This window comes from Talpa occidentalis, unplaced genomic scaffold, assembly GCF_014898055.3.
Source record: "Talpa occidentalis isolate TD23 unplaced genomic scaffold, MPIMG_talOcc4v2.1 talOcc4.15, whole genome shotgun sequence".
Lineage (NCBI taxonomy): Eukaryota > Metazoa > Chordata > Mammalia > Eulipotyphla > Talpidae > Talpa > Talpa occidentalis.
This window is the reverse complement of record NW_023601543.1, coordinates 34,913,703-34,930,629: the sequence shown is the minus strand read 5'-3', so window position 1 is coordinate 34,930,629 and position 16,927 is coordinate 34,913,703. Positions and strand designations below refer to the sequence as shown.

General features: G+C 36.7%; 1 pseudogene; it reads right to left on the bottom strand.

Moving 5' to 3' along the window:
- Window positions 1–16,202: 16,202 nt before the first annotated feature.
- Window positions 16,203–16,381, bottom strand: LOC119246866 (U2 spliceosomal RNA; annotated as a pseudogene).
- Between the last annotated feature and the right edge of the window lie 546 nt (window positions 16,382–16,927).

The following is a 16,927-nucleotide window of genomic DNA, read 5'->3' as shown; positions in this document are numbered from 1 at the left end:
ATTTTACTCATGATTTTTTCCATCTGCATAATTTATTTTAACATAAGTGGAATGGAGGCTTTATGTTATTACAAATACTTTCTCATTATAATTTACATATATTGCCTGTTCTACATGAAATGGTTTTAAAACACAAAGGCCGAACATGACATTACACTTCATGGATCATTCTGTTTGCTTGATTTTGTTGTGTTTTTTTGCTCTTCTTTTGAAACTACTTATTGAAGTAACATTGGTTTATAACATCATATAGGTTTCTGGCACATAGTATTATAAATCAACATCTGTATATACTATATTGTGTTCACCACCAAAACTTTCTTTTCCACCCATCACTTCAATTGACCTCCTTTCACCATATTTGCCCACACTCCCCTATCCTTCTGTTAACCACTATTTTTTTCTTAGTCTAAGAGTTTGTTTTTGTTTGTTCATTAGTTTTGTTTCTCATTTTCCCTCACACAAGTGAAATCATTGTTTATGTCTCTTTCTGTCTGACTTACTTCACTTAGCATAATACCCTATAAATCCTTCCATATTGTTGCAAATGGCAGGATTTATTTTTTGTAAAGATTTATTTATTTATGCATACAAGAACTGGGGTACAGGCGAGAGGTTTGTGTGTGTGGGGTGAGAGGATTCACCAGAGACAGAGTGGGGAATTGAACAGGTAGATTGACTGAAATACACTGCTGAGGAGAGCAGTGGGTGAGACAGGAGAGGTCTGCTGCGCCATGTGGTTTACTCGCTGACTGGGGATCGAACTCCTGCTGCAGGGGCTGCGGATAGCTTCAAAGTGCTGTGCTTACAGGCTACTGAAGGAGCTAGTGGCCAGCTGGGGAGTTAGCCCACACCTGGCTCCTTCCGAACAAGTAGTCTGAGCCCACAGGGAGAGCAAGCACCCACAGCCGGGGCAGACCAGGCGCGCAGAAGAGTGTGCCTGAGACCAGATGCGCAGGGAGTGTGTCCCACATCAACATTTTAGAACAGGGACATTTCCTCAGTAAAGACAACCTGCAGAAGGCTTCCTCAGGAGCCAGAGGTGAGCGGGGGAAGTTCGCCCACGCCAGACCCCCTCTGGCCTGCAGTCCAAGCCCAGAGGGGAGCAGGAACCCACCGCCGGGGCAGACCAGGCGCACAGGGGAGTGTGTCCCCACATCGGCATTTTAGAACAGGGACCTTTCTCCATTAAAGGCTGCTTGAAACTGACAGATGACTCCTGGAAGAACCAGAGGGGAACAGAGAAGCCCACCCAAGATGCCGGCCAGTCCCAACAACACAGTATCCCAACGCATACGGCAAATTAGAAAACAGTCAGTAGGGAGGAGAAGAACCACACGCAACCTAGCAACTCTCCAGAGAAAAGCACACCACAAAAAAAGAAAGCCAGCCCCAGATTGCAAAGACAATAACTTGGAAGAATTTCTGAGCCTTCCAGAAAGAGAATTTAAATTGCCGTGATTAAAAATCTGACAGAAGTCATAAAGGAAAACAATGATAAGGGAAAAATAATCAACTATCAGAAGAATGCAATTGAATCCCTAGAGAGGGAAAACAATGGTCAGAAGAAAGAAATTGAGTCCCTAAAGTGGGAAGTAAAAGAAATGCAGGAGATTAAAGAATTAATGGAAGAACTAAAGAATTCTGGGAAAAGCAATGAAAGCAGAATAGATGAAATGGAAGAACGAATAAGTAATCTTGAAGACACAGAAATAAAAAGAACCAAACAGAAAAGGAAAGAGAAGTACGAAGGAAAAAGAACGAAGAAAGACTTCGGGAACTATCTGACTCCATGAGGAAAGGAAATATAAGAGTTATAGGAATACCAGAAGGAGAGGAGAGAGATGTAGGAACAGAGAAAATATTCAAAGAGATAATTGAAGAGAACTTCCCAAATGAGAAGAAGGAGCTGAAAATTGATATACAAGAAGCAAGAAGAACACCAAACTTCCACGACGAAAGGAAAAATACAGCAAGACACATAATAGTAAAGCTCCCAAGAATCCAGGACAAGGAAAAAATAATGAAGCTGGCAAGAGGGAAGAAACAGATAACATTCAAAGGAAAACCAATCAGGCTGACATCAGACTTCTCCGAAGAAACACTACGGGCAAGGAGAGAGTGGAGGGACATAGTCAACAGACTCCAAGAAAACAGATGCCAACCAAGAATACTCTATCCCGCAAAGCTCTCCTTCCTCTTTGAAGAAAGAATATGGACCTTCCCAGACAAACAGAAACTCCGGAATTTCATTGCAACTAAACCCCCACTCCAAAAATACTACAAGGAGTCCTAAAGCCAGAACCTCAGAGGGACGAATAACAATGAAAGAAGGCCAAAAAAAAAAAAGTTATTAAAAGAAAAATAAATAAAATCAAAGGAAAGACAAACACAATGGCAAATACAGATGTTAACATATCAATATTAACTCTAAATGTAAATGGACTAAACTCTTCAATAAAAAGACACAGAGTTGCAGGCTGGATTAAGAAACAAAACCCAACCTTTTGCTGTCTCCAGGAAACACATTTAGCTACAAAAGATAAAATAGGCTCAAAGTTAAAGGATGGAAAACAATCCTACAAGCAAATGGACCAAAAAATAAAGCAGGAACAGCTATACTTATATCAGATAAAACAGATTTCAAACTCAAAAAGATAAAAAGAGACCCCAATGGTCACTACATTATGATCAAGGGGACAATACTTCAAGAAGAAATAACACTCATTAACATATACTCACCAAACGAAGGAGCACCAAAATATATCAGACAACTGTTGTCCTCTCTGAAAACAGACATCAGAGAAAACACATACGTAGTGGGAGACTTCAACACACCACTATCAACAATGGATAGATCAACAAGACAAAAAATAAGTAAAGAAACCAAAGCTCTAAATAAGGACCTAGAGCAATTAGGCTTAAACAGACATCTATAGAACACTAAACCCAAAAAAACGGAGTACACATTTTTCTCAAGTGCACACGGATCATTCTCCAGGATCGATCACATACTGGGGCACAAGACAAACATCAACAGATACACCAAGATTTGAAATCATATCAACCATCTTTTCTGACCATGAAGGCATCAAACTAGAAATAAACCATAAAAGAAGGCAAGGAACTTTCCTACCTCATGGAGATTAAAAAACCACACTACTGGAAGACCATTGGACTAATGAGGAGATCAAAGAAGAAATTAAAAAAATTTTTTGAATTGAACGACAAGGAGGACACTAATATCCTAAATGTATGGGATGCAGCAAAGCAGTAATAAGAGGAAAATATTATAGCAATAGAAGCTCACATCAAGAAACAAGAAAGAACACAAAGAAACAACCTCATCTCGAAGCTCAAAGATCTAGAAAAGAACAACAAAAAAACCCCAAAACCAGTAGAAGAAAAGAAATAATAAAACCAAAGCAGAATAAATGAAATTGAAACTAAAAAACAATCCAAAAGATCAATGAAACCAAGAGCTGGTTTTTTGAAAAAATCAATAAAATAGACAAACCCCTAGCCAGGCTCACAAAGGAAAAAAGGGAGAAAGCACAAATAAACAGGATCATCAATGAAAGAGGAGAAATCACAACGGACACAGCAGAAATCAAAAGAATAATCAGTAACTACTATGAACAGTTATATGGAAACAAGTTTAACAATCTAGAAGAGATGGACAAATTCCTACAACTCTACAATCACCCAAAGCTAGATAAAGAAGAAATAGAACACCTAAACAGACCAATTACAATTAGCGAAATTGAAATGGTAATCAAAACCTCCCCAAAAACAAAAGCCCAGGACCTGATGGATTTACAAATGAATTCTACCAAACATTCAGAGACGAATTAGTGCCTATCCTTCACAAACTCTTCCAAAAAATTGAGAAGGAAGGGACATTACCAAACACGTTTTATGAAGCCAACATTACACTAATACCAAAACCGAACAAGGACAACACAAAAAAGGAAACTACAGACCAATCTCCCTAATGAACACTGATGCAAAAATCCTCAATAAAATTTTAGCTATCAGAATCCAACAATGTATCCATAAGATAATTCACCACGACCAAGTTGGATTCATTCCAGGGGCACAAGGATGGTTTAACATCCGAAAATCAATCAACGTTATCCAACACATCAACAAAAAAAAATATAAAAACCATATGATAATATCAATAGATGCTGAGAAAGCTTTCGACAAAGTGCAACACCCATTCATGATAAAAGCCCTTGAAATTCTGGGGATACAAGGAACATACCTCAACATCATAAAGGCCATCTATGACAAGCCAACAGCCAGTATCATTCTCAATGGTGAAAAGCTGAAAGCAATTCCATTAAGATCTGGAACAAGACAAGGATGTCCACTCTCACCATTGCTTTTCAATATAATACTGGAAGTCCTAGCCAGGGCAATAAGACAAGAGAAAGACATCCAAGGAATCCAAATAGGATAAGAAGAAGTCAAACTATCACTATTTGCAGACGATATGATATTATACATAGAGAACCCCAAAAACTCCACAGAAAAGCTAATTCAACTCATCAATCAGTTCAGTAAAGTGGCAGGATACAAAATCAACACGCAAAAGTCAGTAGCCTTCCTATACACAAACAATAAATCTGAAGAAGAAGAAATCAAAAGACCATCCCTTTTGTTATTGAAACAAAAAAAATCAAATATTTGGGAATAAATCTAACAAAAGAGGTAAAGGACCTATACAAAGAAAACTATAAAACACTGTTAAAAGAAATAGAAGAAGACACAAAGAAATGGAGAGACATCCCCTGCTCATGGATTGGAAGAATAAACATTATTAAAATGGTCATCCTACCAAAAGCAGTATACAGATTCAATGCTATTCAATCAAAATTTCAATGTCATTCTTCAAAGAAATAGAACAATTATTGATGAAATTCATATGGAATCACCAAAAACCCCGAATAGCCAAAGCTCTCCTGAAAAAAAAAGAAGGGAATGGAGGCATCAGACTCCCAGACTTCAAACTATACTACAAAGCCATAATCATCAAAACTGCATGGTATTGGAACAAGAACAGACATACAGACCAATGGAATCGAATAGAAAATCCAGAAATAAACCCACAGATTTATGGTCAACTAATCTTTGACAAAGGAGCAAAGAATATGCATTGGAGCAAAGAAAGTTTGTTCAATAAATGGTGCTGGGAAAACTGGGTCGCTACATGCAAAAGAATGAAGCTTGACCACCACCTCACACCATACACAAAAATCAACTCAAAATGGATTAAAGAACTAGACATAAGACCTGAAACCATAAAATATATAGAAGGAAATATAGGCGAAACACTACGTGATTTGCACATCAAAGACATCTTTACAGACACATCACCCAAAGCAGTGATAGTGAAGGCAAAGATAAACAGCTGGGACTACATCAAATTAAAGAGCTTTTGCACAGCAAAAGAGACAATAACAAAAACAAAGAGAAAACCCCACCAACTGGGAGAACATTTTTGCACCCAACACTAATGATAAGGACTGATCACAAAAATCTGCAAAGAGCTGATGAGACTCAACAACAACAAAGAAAATAATCCAGTCAAAAAATGGCAGAAGAGCTTAAAAGAACTTCTCTGAAGAGGAAATGCAAATGGCCAACAGGCATATGAAAAAATGTTCAACATCACTTGTCATCAGGGAAATGCAAATCAAAACTACCATGAGATACCATCTTACACCAGTGAGAATGGCACATATTAAAAAAACTAGCAACAACAAATGTTGGCGAGGGTGTGGAGAAAAAGGAACTCTTCTGCACTGTTGGTGGGAGTGCAAACTGGTCCAACCACTGTGGAAAGCTGTATGGAGATTTCTGGACCTACTAAACATAGAGCTTCCATATGATCCAGCAATTCCACTCCTAGGTATTTACCCAAAGGACACAGAAACATCAATTCCAAAAAACACCTGCACCCCTATGTTTATGGCAGCACTGTTTACAATAGCTAAGCTTTGGAAACAACCCAAATGCCCAAAAATAGATGACTGGATCAAGAAGATGTGGTACATATATACCATGGAATATTACTCAGCATTCAAAAAAGATAAACACATGCAATTTGCAGCAACATGGATGGCGCTGGAAGGATCATGCTCAGTGAAATAAGCCAAAAAGAAAAAGAAAAATACCGGATGGTCTCACTCATAGCAGGAATCTAGAAAACTTAAATAAGGGACCAGGAAAATGAATAACTATAAGAAAGTGAAAATCAAAATCAACAAAAAACTATGAACCAGAGACACTTTTAGGGGGGGGGGGGGGGGGGGGGGATTGGGGTCAGAATGGGGGGGCTGCAATTGTATGGGGAATATAACAATAAAATTTATTTAAAAAAAAAAAAAAAAAAAAAAACAAAGTGCTGTGCTTAGCCCCTTGTGCCACCAGGGAGGCCCCAGAATTCATATTTTATATTTGGATAGTATTCAATTGTGTATCTATACCACACCTTCTTTATCTCATCATCTGTCAATGGACACTTAGATTGTTTCCAACTTTTGACGATCATGAATAATGCTACAATGAACATTGAGTGCATATATATCTGTGAAATAATTTTTTTTCATATTCATTAGGTAAATACCTTGAAGAGGGATAACTGGGTTATATGAAATTTCCATTCTTAATTTTTTGAGGAAACTTCATACTGCTTTCCGCTATGGCTGCACTAATTTACATCCCCACTATGGGTATACAAGGGTTCCTGTCTCTCCACATCCTCTCCAACATCTGTTGTTTCTTGCCTTTTGGAATAATAGCTGTACTCAATGGTGTGAGAGGACATCTCATTATTGTTGTTTTGGTTTGCATTCTCCTAATAAATAGAGGTGATGAACATATTTTCACGTGTCTGTAAGTCATCTGTATGTTTTTGGGGAAATGTCTATATAGATCCTCTGTCCATTTTTTAATTGGTCAACTTATAATGTAATACCCATGTTATTTTGAATCAACATTTGTAAAGGTTTTCTTTGCAAATGTGCAATGGCTTTAAGTCCTGTCTTACACTGGGGGCATGTATAATCTGAGTGGTGCTAAATTTATCAATTTTAGTTATCTAGTTTTTTTCTTATAAGTCAATGAAATTTTAATTGAGAGGAACTTCATCTGTTTGGTTTGGCAATTGGACAAATGCTGAAACCCAGAAAAATAAACTACTTTGCAGCTCCCTGAAAAGAGAGGGTTCACTTTATATTAAACCTGAAATGTATCTGGTGACTGCAGATTCTTAGTGACCTTGGAGGGAGAATTAAATTGTTTTTATTGGGTTTTTAAAAATTAGAAATAACAGTGGGTTGACCCAGAGCTTAATTTTGGCTGAAATTGTTGTTCATTGATTGTGTTTCTTGTAATATTCATTACATTTTCTGAATTTTCTTGGATATCTCTAATCTGTTTTTCTGAGTTTTCTTTGTATTGTTTTATTAATTTTCTTTATTTGGACTCCCACTATTCTAATTTGGAAACCTCAGGCCCAAGCCAATAATCACTACTCTGCACTCTTACTCTAAAAGTTCTCTGGGGCTACACCCTCTGCCCTGTATTCTGGCTCTTGCACATTCCCTCTTTCCAGCACAGTGACAGGTTTAAAGTACCCAGTGTGGGGATGTGAGTCACCAGCAGCCACCCCTTCCTCTTGTGAGTTGTACTGCTCTGGTGTCACTCCAAACGTAATTCAATTATAGCTTTTCCTACCAGTTTCTGTCATGCTACTGGTTCTGATGTATGAGATAATCATACATTTATCTTTTAGTCATTGTTTTATTGTAATTTGATTGTGAACATGTGAAGTCAAGTCCGATGTGTTCACTCTGTAGTCATCTTGCTAGACCCTCTTCCCCCGAATTTTTTACAATTCTTTCCTCTATAAACCTAGAATTTTGTTTTGTCTCAATTTATAACTGTAGGTCACAAGGGTTATTTACAAAGATAGTAACTCTCTCTTGGGTTGCTCTTTTTCTTTGAACAAATAACTATTGACAGAATTTACCACCAAAGTATGCTGGCTGGGAAGACAATGAGGGATATACAATAATTTCACAACTGAATTTTACTTTGAGGCCTTGTGTTTGGTACAATAGGCACTATTTATACTGGGTATGTTTACTTAGTATCTCTATCAACTACTACAAGACTAAGTCAATATCGACTCTGTTTCTTAGATGCGTAGGTGTGATATGCTCAAAAAGAGTAATCTCAGAGTTACAGACAAGGTGATTTGTCAGCTGAAATGGACTCTCAAGCTGATTGCTATATCTTACTGCTCAAGGATGTTGTTGAGTAACTTATATATTGCTTCCATCTTCCCTGTTCTCAGTTATTCCCTTTTAAGTTTAGTTGTTTTTTCTTTTGCATGTCCAGTTGCCATTTGAATTAAACAATTAACTGAAACATTCAAATTGAAACTTTTTAAAATTATTATTATTTTTTTAAACAATATTTCCTTCCCCCCACCCCCTCAGGTGTAGTCCCCATAGAATTTCCTTCACCAATGCACCCATTCACCATATATATCTTATATATTAGAATGATTATGATCTATGGTTTATGTATGAGGTTTATTACAATTTATAAGACACACTTGGTGTGTCTTGGGGTCAGGGGGCTTGTTTAGGAGACCTTAAGTTTGTTTCATGAGGGCCTCCTTGATTTGTTTTTGTACTTTATGAAACATGCAGTGCTGTTCAAATTCAATTGTTGCATAGGGCAATACCACACTGATAAAGAAATGGGAGTCTTGGAGCAGGCTACATAATGCAGGATGCTGCTGAAGAGCAAGATCCTGGCCCTTTTATTGATATACAGCATTGGCTGTAAGGGGGAGGAGAAAAAGGAAAGTGGAAGGAGATTAAGGAAAGGGGAAAGAGATTAAAGGGGAAGGAGATTAAAGAAAGGGGAGGAATATAGAAGATATGAGTCTGCCCTCCAGGGACTTCTTATCTGCTTGATGACTGGTATTGTCTTTGAGATCACACCCTAGATCCTCAGCCATGGTTTTAATCTTATCAACAAGGCTTCCACTGATCAGCTTTTGGGGTCCTTTGTTATATATCCTCCTTGGCCCCCCTGGGCGTTCCCAGTCATACCTTATGATGCATCACCTTCTCAGTGTGATCCAGCTTTGTGCTTTTGTTTGATTTGAGAGGCACCTTGCTGGGTTGGGCTCCTGTTCCAAACTGAACTGAACTGAATGGATCATTTTGACCTTGTTTGTATTTAGAACTATAGATAACAAAATGGTGGCTGAATAGGCCGCTTAGGAGTAGCAGCCCCACATGCAATAATTTAATTACAGCTTTACTTTCCTTGCAATGAACTAATATATTCTTGCCTAAATCAGTCAAATTGATGGCTGTATCTTATAGGTGGCTAGACAGAGGCAATAGCTAATAAATTCATTGACTAACTTTCTAAAATTCCAGAAAGGTACTAAAGAACATAAAGCTATAGAAATTCTGGTTTTTCTACCATTAATTTTAAATATTGTCTTGGTTACCCACAAGATTATTTAGGCATATTTTACATGATTAAAAAGTAGTGTTTTATACTTTTGCACTCCCATAACCCTCCAAAGAATTTCTTCTCAGAGAACAAAATAATTGTCTTACTCGAAATGTTAATTTTCCCTAGTCTTTCCCTCAATTATCTATATTCAAACATGTTCTCTTATATATATATAAATATATATATATATACACACACATGCACACATATGTATGTATGTATATATATATACACCAGAAGACCCAGCCTTTTCTTATATCTGTTAAGTCCATTTGTAGCACAGTAAAAAACTACCATATTGATCAAACACTACTGAATTATTATAAAGAAATATAACAGCATATCTAAAAACCTTTTAAAGGACAGTTTCTTCTGTTCTCATAGTACTCAACATGGGTTGTTCTGACATCTTGTAGAGTGACATAGTGGCAGTTAACTTGATTGGCATCTACCATCACTAACAGCATGGATATGAGTCTCTAATCTGCAAGGAGTTGGGTTAAAGTGCTGAGGGATCAAAATGCATCTCTCTTTTTAACATTCAATTTGTTATAAAATGGAAAGGAATCATTTGCTCTATGTTTTTCCTCACTTTTGTTGTTGATATTATTATTTTGCAATAGAAGATAGTAAATTAATATATATTACCTAGTACATATGTGTAATTGAATAATGCACATGAAAATAATGTAATTTTTCACCACTTACTATAAAGGAAATCATACAAGTAAACTTTATTTTTGAACCATATCAATGTTCGTAGAGGACAAAGGACATATATCTCTAAGTCTCACTTTTAGAGTGTAGGGTCATAATGTTATAGGACAGAGAGAGGGGCAGCCCAAACCCCGCAAACCTGCCTATTCTAAATGGGTTCTGCCATCCGCCGCATCAACACAAAACATATGAGACTTTAATGGGAAGGAACTTTAATAAAACTAGGAAACAATACAGGTAAGGCAAATAATCTAGTTTCTAAATCAAGCACCCAAAGTTACCCGTCCCCTCGTGGGTAAAAGTCCATCCATATGGGAATGGCGCAGAGCAAGGCCCCAAAGCCTGCCACAAGTCTAAAGCATCTTCCAGTGGGGACCCACAGAAAAGGGTCACAAACAACCAGACAAGCCCGGAAGGAAAAGAGCAAAATCAACATCAAGATAAAAGCTGCCATTGTCACCTCCCCACAGGTCTCACCCACGTCTGTGTCACCCAGTCCACAACCCAAAGACAAGCGCAGTTTCTTCACGTGTCTCTAGGCTCCATGCGCCTCCTCCAGGTCTCCTGGCTCCATCCTGCTTCCTTCCTTCCTCAGTCTCTTCTTGCAGCTTCTTCTCTTCCTGCTCAGCTCCACCCTTCCTTGGGTGGGGCAGGGAACCTCCCCCTTTCCTGGGGACCACCCTGTTACAATAACACCACAGAAGAAAAATCCGTATTTCTTATTTATTATCCTACAATATCTACAAGTATAAATTTTTTCCCAAGTTATACATGATGAACAAAAACCAGTGATAGCAATTTTTCCCTATGCATGTATCTCCTATTTATTGTTTTAACTGATTGTTTTAATTTTAAATTATTTTAATGTAATATTTGATTGTTAACTGGGTCAGGGATAGAAAAATGGGGAGATATTAGTCAAAGGGTACAAACTTAATTATAAGAAGAATAATTTCTGGGCCTCCCTTGTGGTGCAAGGTGTTAAGCACAGCACTGTGAAGCTATCCGCAACCTCTTCAGCATGAGTTTGATCCCTGGCCAGGGAGCTTCCTCATGGTGCAGCAGACCTCTCCTATCTTGCCCGCTGCTCCCCTCAGCAGTGTATTTCAGTCAGTCTGCCTGTTCTGTTCCTCAGTCCATCTCTGATGAATCCTCTCATCACCCCCCGCACCTCTGGCTTATACCCCAGTTATTGTATGCATAAATAAATAAATCTTTTAAAAAAAGAATAACTTCTGGGAATCTAACATACAGTATGATGATTATATTTATTGATACAGTATTGTATATCTGAAAGTTGCTAAGTGTAGATTTTAAATGTTCTCACAATAAAAAAAAAGAGAATTATGTAATGAAATCAAAGTATTAGCCAAGTATTGTGGTAATCATTTTGCAATGTATAAGTATATCAAACCAACTTGTATACCTTAAACTTATACAATGTTATATGTCAATTAAATTTCAGTATAGCTAGAGAAAAGTAATATGTTACTTGAGAAAAGATAGGAAAAAATTCCCAGATGTGTCTTATATGCTCAATGCATATTTTGAAGTTATATTTTTTAATCTAAAAATAAAGTAATACCTGAAATTCATTGTGGATATCTAGCATAAACCTTGTTTACACAAAGACCATTTTATACGATTAAAAAAAATTCTGAGGGGAGAGCAGAGGAAAAAGAAATGGTCATATCTGTTACCTTACCCAGTTGAATGAATTTTTGGAAGATAGAGTCAGGCTTGTAGATACAACAACAAAAAATAGATTGCAATATGAAAATAGGGCTTTATGGACATTCTTGGAAAAAACTGTAAATCACTACCACTTGATTCCCACATGTATTTGTTGCTCCAGTGGCTATGCTAATCTGCAGTTTACACAGTTCAAGTTAGATTAATAACAACTGTACAAATTTACAAATCTTGATTGCTTAATTCATATATATGTGTATATACATTTGTATATATACACACACTGGGCACAACAAAAAGAAAAGACTTTTATGTTGCAGTGTATGACTATTTACTATATCATAGCCCATATGTATTGATATTCTAAGGGGTGCCAATTTTAAAGCATAGCAACCTCACAGAGTAAGAAGAACTAACAGAGAAACTACAAAACATAACCATGATTTCTAATATGAGAAATTACTTGTGTTCTTTTCTTCATATGAATAGCAATCTTAATTTGCAGCTTGGTTGTAATTGGATACTCTTTCTGAGACATCTTTGGAGAAAATTCTTTTTGTCCATAACTTGTATTCAGAAGGTCACAAAAGTCTCAAGGCCTTTGAAAGATACACTGATTATTTCCAGTGATTTTTGTGAGACCACTTAATGATTTCAGAGCAATAGCTTGTAAGATCATAAATTAAATTATGTTGACATATCAACATTGCTGATGGCTTTGTTTAAAGTACACCAGACAATTTTTGAGTGAAGGAAGTGATCCTCTGATCCCTCTTTAGAATGTCACCCAGTGACATATTCTACTAGATAATCTTGTCTCTCTGGGGCACCATCAAGCCCTGTCTAATATTCTACATAATGTTGCCATAGACTAGAAATGACAATAACTCATGCAGAACCAATTTAACCAGGATTCAGGAGGCAACCAGGGTTTTTTGTTAAGACTATGAAAAATGTCAAATCCAATATTTAACTTTTCAAATTTTCCAAGATGTATGTTCAGAAGTGGTGTATTTATTTTAAACAAATGTGTGTGTGTGTGTGTGTGTGTGTGTGTGTGTGCGCGCGCGCACGCGCACATTCCCATTAATCAGTTCTAACTAAAAATAACTTTATGTCAGATGCTACTGCAAATTGTTGGAAAATTTAGGAGGGCTATATATTCATTTGAGTTTGCACTATTTGATATATAATTGCCCATGTGAATTCAAGTCTCCATCAATCAAAGCAAACATCTACTGGGATATACCAAACTTGGTCATTTCATCTGACCTAGCCCTTATTAACATTGAGCCTTCTGATCTAGCTTTCCTCTCTAAGAGCCAAATTTATGCATTGTTTGTCATTATACCCTGTATACACTGATTACACTGAAAAAAAAATAAAACATGAAGTGTTTTATTTAAAGATGTGAGCAGGGCAGGTACCAAGGACTAATATTAGAACTTAATAGTTAGATGCATTAATTTTAATTTTAAGAGTATTTCAATCAAGAGTGAGTTATAGTCCTGTTATTTTGCAACAATGTGTACTGTTTACATGAATAGCAATGTTTTTTTTCACTGATTCATTCTACAGACAGGTCATGGTATACTGACTATTGTATACATTTTATCTGCTAGGTATTGTTTAGGTTTTTGAGGACATAAGAAGAAAGTAGCCAGACATGTTCCCTGCCCTTAAGGAGAGAGTATAAAGTAACAGCTAACACACGCTAAGGTCAAGTCAGATTCCAGCTTTGTCTCTATAAGCCATTGGCCATGTAGCCTTGAGCAGATAGTTAACTTCTATGTGTCTCAGTTTGCACATATGTCAAATTGATTGATAAGAGTTATTGTTATGAGAAGAAAATAATATAAAGAACTAAGAATAGAGCCTTGCTTATAGTATAAATTTGACAAATAGTAGATATATGTATGTATGTATATATGTATGTGTGTGTATATATATATATATATATATATATGAGGAGGTTTGCAATTAAGGAGGAAAATATGAATACAAGTAATTACAACAAAATGCCATATGTACTAAACAGGAGAAATCAAGGTGCCACAGAAGCCACAGAATAACATGTAATCTTAACTATGTGTGCCATGGAAATTTCCTTGAGGAAATGATACATAAGTTGGGACTTTTGATGGATGTGAAATTAGCTAGGTAAGGAGGCATTGGGAATGCAGGGAAACATTATGGTTCCCATACAAGAAAAAGACCAGAGAACAAGAACACATTCAAAAACTGAATTGTGAAAATGCAAATTCTTATTACTATTTTCACATTTGAACCAAATCTGTTTCTTATGATATCATGCTTATGTGGTTCTTCCTTAAACAAGCTAGAATTCAAAAAAATCTAACAATTAAAATACTTTATCCCAAACAAAATCAGTTACATCTCTGGGCCTCCCTGGTAGCCTAGGGATTAGGTCTCAGCAGTATCACTGGGATAACCAGAGTTCCGCCCCTGGCTAGGGAGCTAACCCACATATGGTGCAGGAGACCTCTCCTGTCCTGCCTGCTGCTCCCCTTAGCACTATATTTCAGTAGATCTGCCTGCTCTGATTCCCACTCTGTCTCTAGTGAATCCTCTCACCCCCTATACCACTGGACTATACCCCAGTTCTTCTACATAGATAAATTAAAAAAAAAATCAGTTACTTTTCTCCCTAACCTCCTCCATTATTTTAATGTCAAGTCACTACTTAAAGGACTTTTCTTGAGTCCATTAAATAAATTCAATTTACAAATGTACCCAAACTATTCTATAGTCACTATTTTATTCACCTAAGAACTTGAATCAACACCCATATCTTTAGAAGGATTTTATACTTGGCTCATATGTTCACAGACTTTAAACCTGGCTGTCAGCCAGAATTCTAGGATTCAAGATGCACAATTTACATAGAACAATTTTTACTGGAAAAAAAGTAATTTCACAGATAAGGTTTCCCCATTAAAAAGATATGATAAAGGGTGAAAGTTGTGAAACACTTTTCTACAAAATGAAAATATACTTCCCGGTATATTTCATTTACTGTAGAGTAAAAAGGTCTAATTCTGATGTATTGTCCCTCACTCTGGACTTCCACTTTAAAGATCCTACAAAAATCCTAATGTTTCCTGGCAGCTTAAGCAGGTCACATCTCAAATGAGCTCTCAGTAAGACTCCCATGGGAAAGGAACTATGTCACACTTCCCCATTTCCAATACATAAAAATTCAAATATTTCAGAAGTGAAAAGTTGTTTATTGGAAATGGCACTGACAATAATATAAAAATTGAGAAAATAGTTTATTAGTATTAAGTGTTTTTTAAATGGGAATTTATTATATTCAGATCAGATTTTTCTGTCCAATTGCAAGTAAAAAGCAGATTTTTTTTCAGTAGACTGAGCTTATTTTGTTCAAGGAAAACAAGAAAAAGAGGTAATCATTTCTCTCCACAAACTCACAAATGTCGCATCCTTGTTTATCACATGTGAGGCAAGTACTTCTCATTTCTATGCAGTAGAAGAATATACTAAGGTGTGTTCTCATTGAATTCCATTGGCCCACTTCATCTTTGAAAAAATTTTAATTTCAGTCTAACTAAAATAGTCTTTATTCTAAGCCAGAATTTAAGGATAGGACATGGCATTTGATAAATTCAAACAGAGGAAAAAAAAACAAGAAAAATTCTTGCATATGTCTTGAAAGATCAAAGGGAGAATCTGAACATGCGTACTAAGAGGTAAATCAATCTTATCAGGATATAGCAGGTATAAAATGTGAAATAGCTCAGAGAGTAATGATCAAAATATGTGAACACATCAAATTCTTGTCGGCACTTTGAGATGATGGTCTTTGGCAATGTAACTACTCTAGAGAACATCCACAAAAAGACCCTCAAAGATGGAAATTAAGTAAAAGCAGCTAAAGAAAAGGAAGAGAAAGAAAATGGAAAATATTGTGCCACATATTTTCAATACTGAAACTTCTTGTACTTCAGTTTTGAAAAGGGTAAGTTCTCATATACAAGGTGGGAACAGTTGTAGAGGGTCATCCACATGAGTGTATATCTACAATGAAAGCTGAAAACTTTTGCAAGTAATACTCAGCTACCGATAGTCTATAAAAGTTTGGGGAGACTTTGAACTCCTAAACAATCTGAAAACCTTATAAAACTCTATATATGAGATTGACAATGAAAAAAAGAAAAGTAATAAATCTTTGTTTTGGTGTGACTTCCCTAAAGTTACATAATAATAGTAAAAGAAAAAGAAAAGCTACACTTTCATAATATTTGTAAAACTTGGAACATCTCATTGCTCCTCACTTCCAGAAATTATCCTATTGCAGAAACAAGAGTATATACAACGGAATACTACTCGGCTATTGATACTACACTTGATCTTAGCCAAAAGGCCGAGAAGTGATTACTCGGCTATTGAAAAAGATAAACTGGGCCTCCCTGGTGGCACAGGCAGTTGAGCACAGCACTGTGAAGCTGTCTGCAGCCTCTGCAGTGATGGTTAGATCCCTGCCGGTCAGGGAGCAACCGACATGGCGGGGCAGATCTCTCCTTTCTCGCCCGCTGCTTCCCTCAGCAGTGTATTTCGTCAGTCTGCCTGTTCTGTTCCCCGCTCTGTCTCTGGCGAATCCTCTCACCCTCTCGCACATCTGGCCTGTGTCCCAGTTCTTGTATGCATAAATAAATAAATCTTTAAAAAAAGAAAAAGATAAACTATTTTCATTTATGACAACATGGATGGAACTAGAGGGAATTATGTTAAGCATAGTAAGTCAGAAGTAGAAAGACAAGTACCAATGGTAACATTTATATGTGAAATATAAAGAAACAAAATGCAACCAATAAAAAAAATCTAGAAACCCAACTATAGAATTGAGGCTATAAGATGGGGAAGCGAGGGGGAGAACAATGGACAAAGGTAGAGGACTGTGGGTGTCTTGGTGGTGAATGTG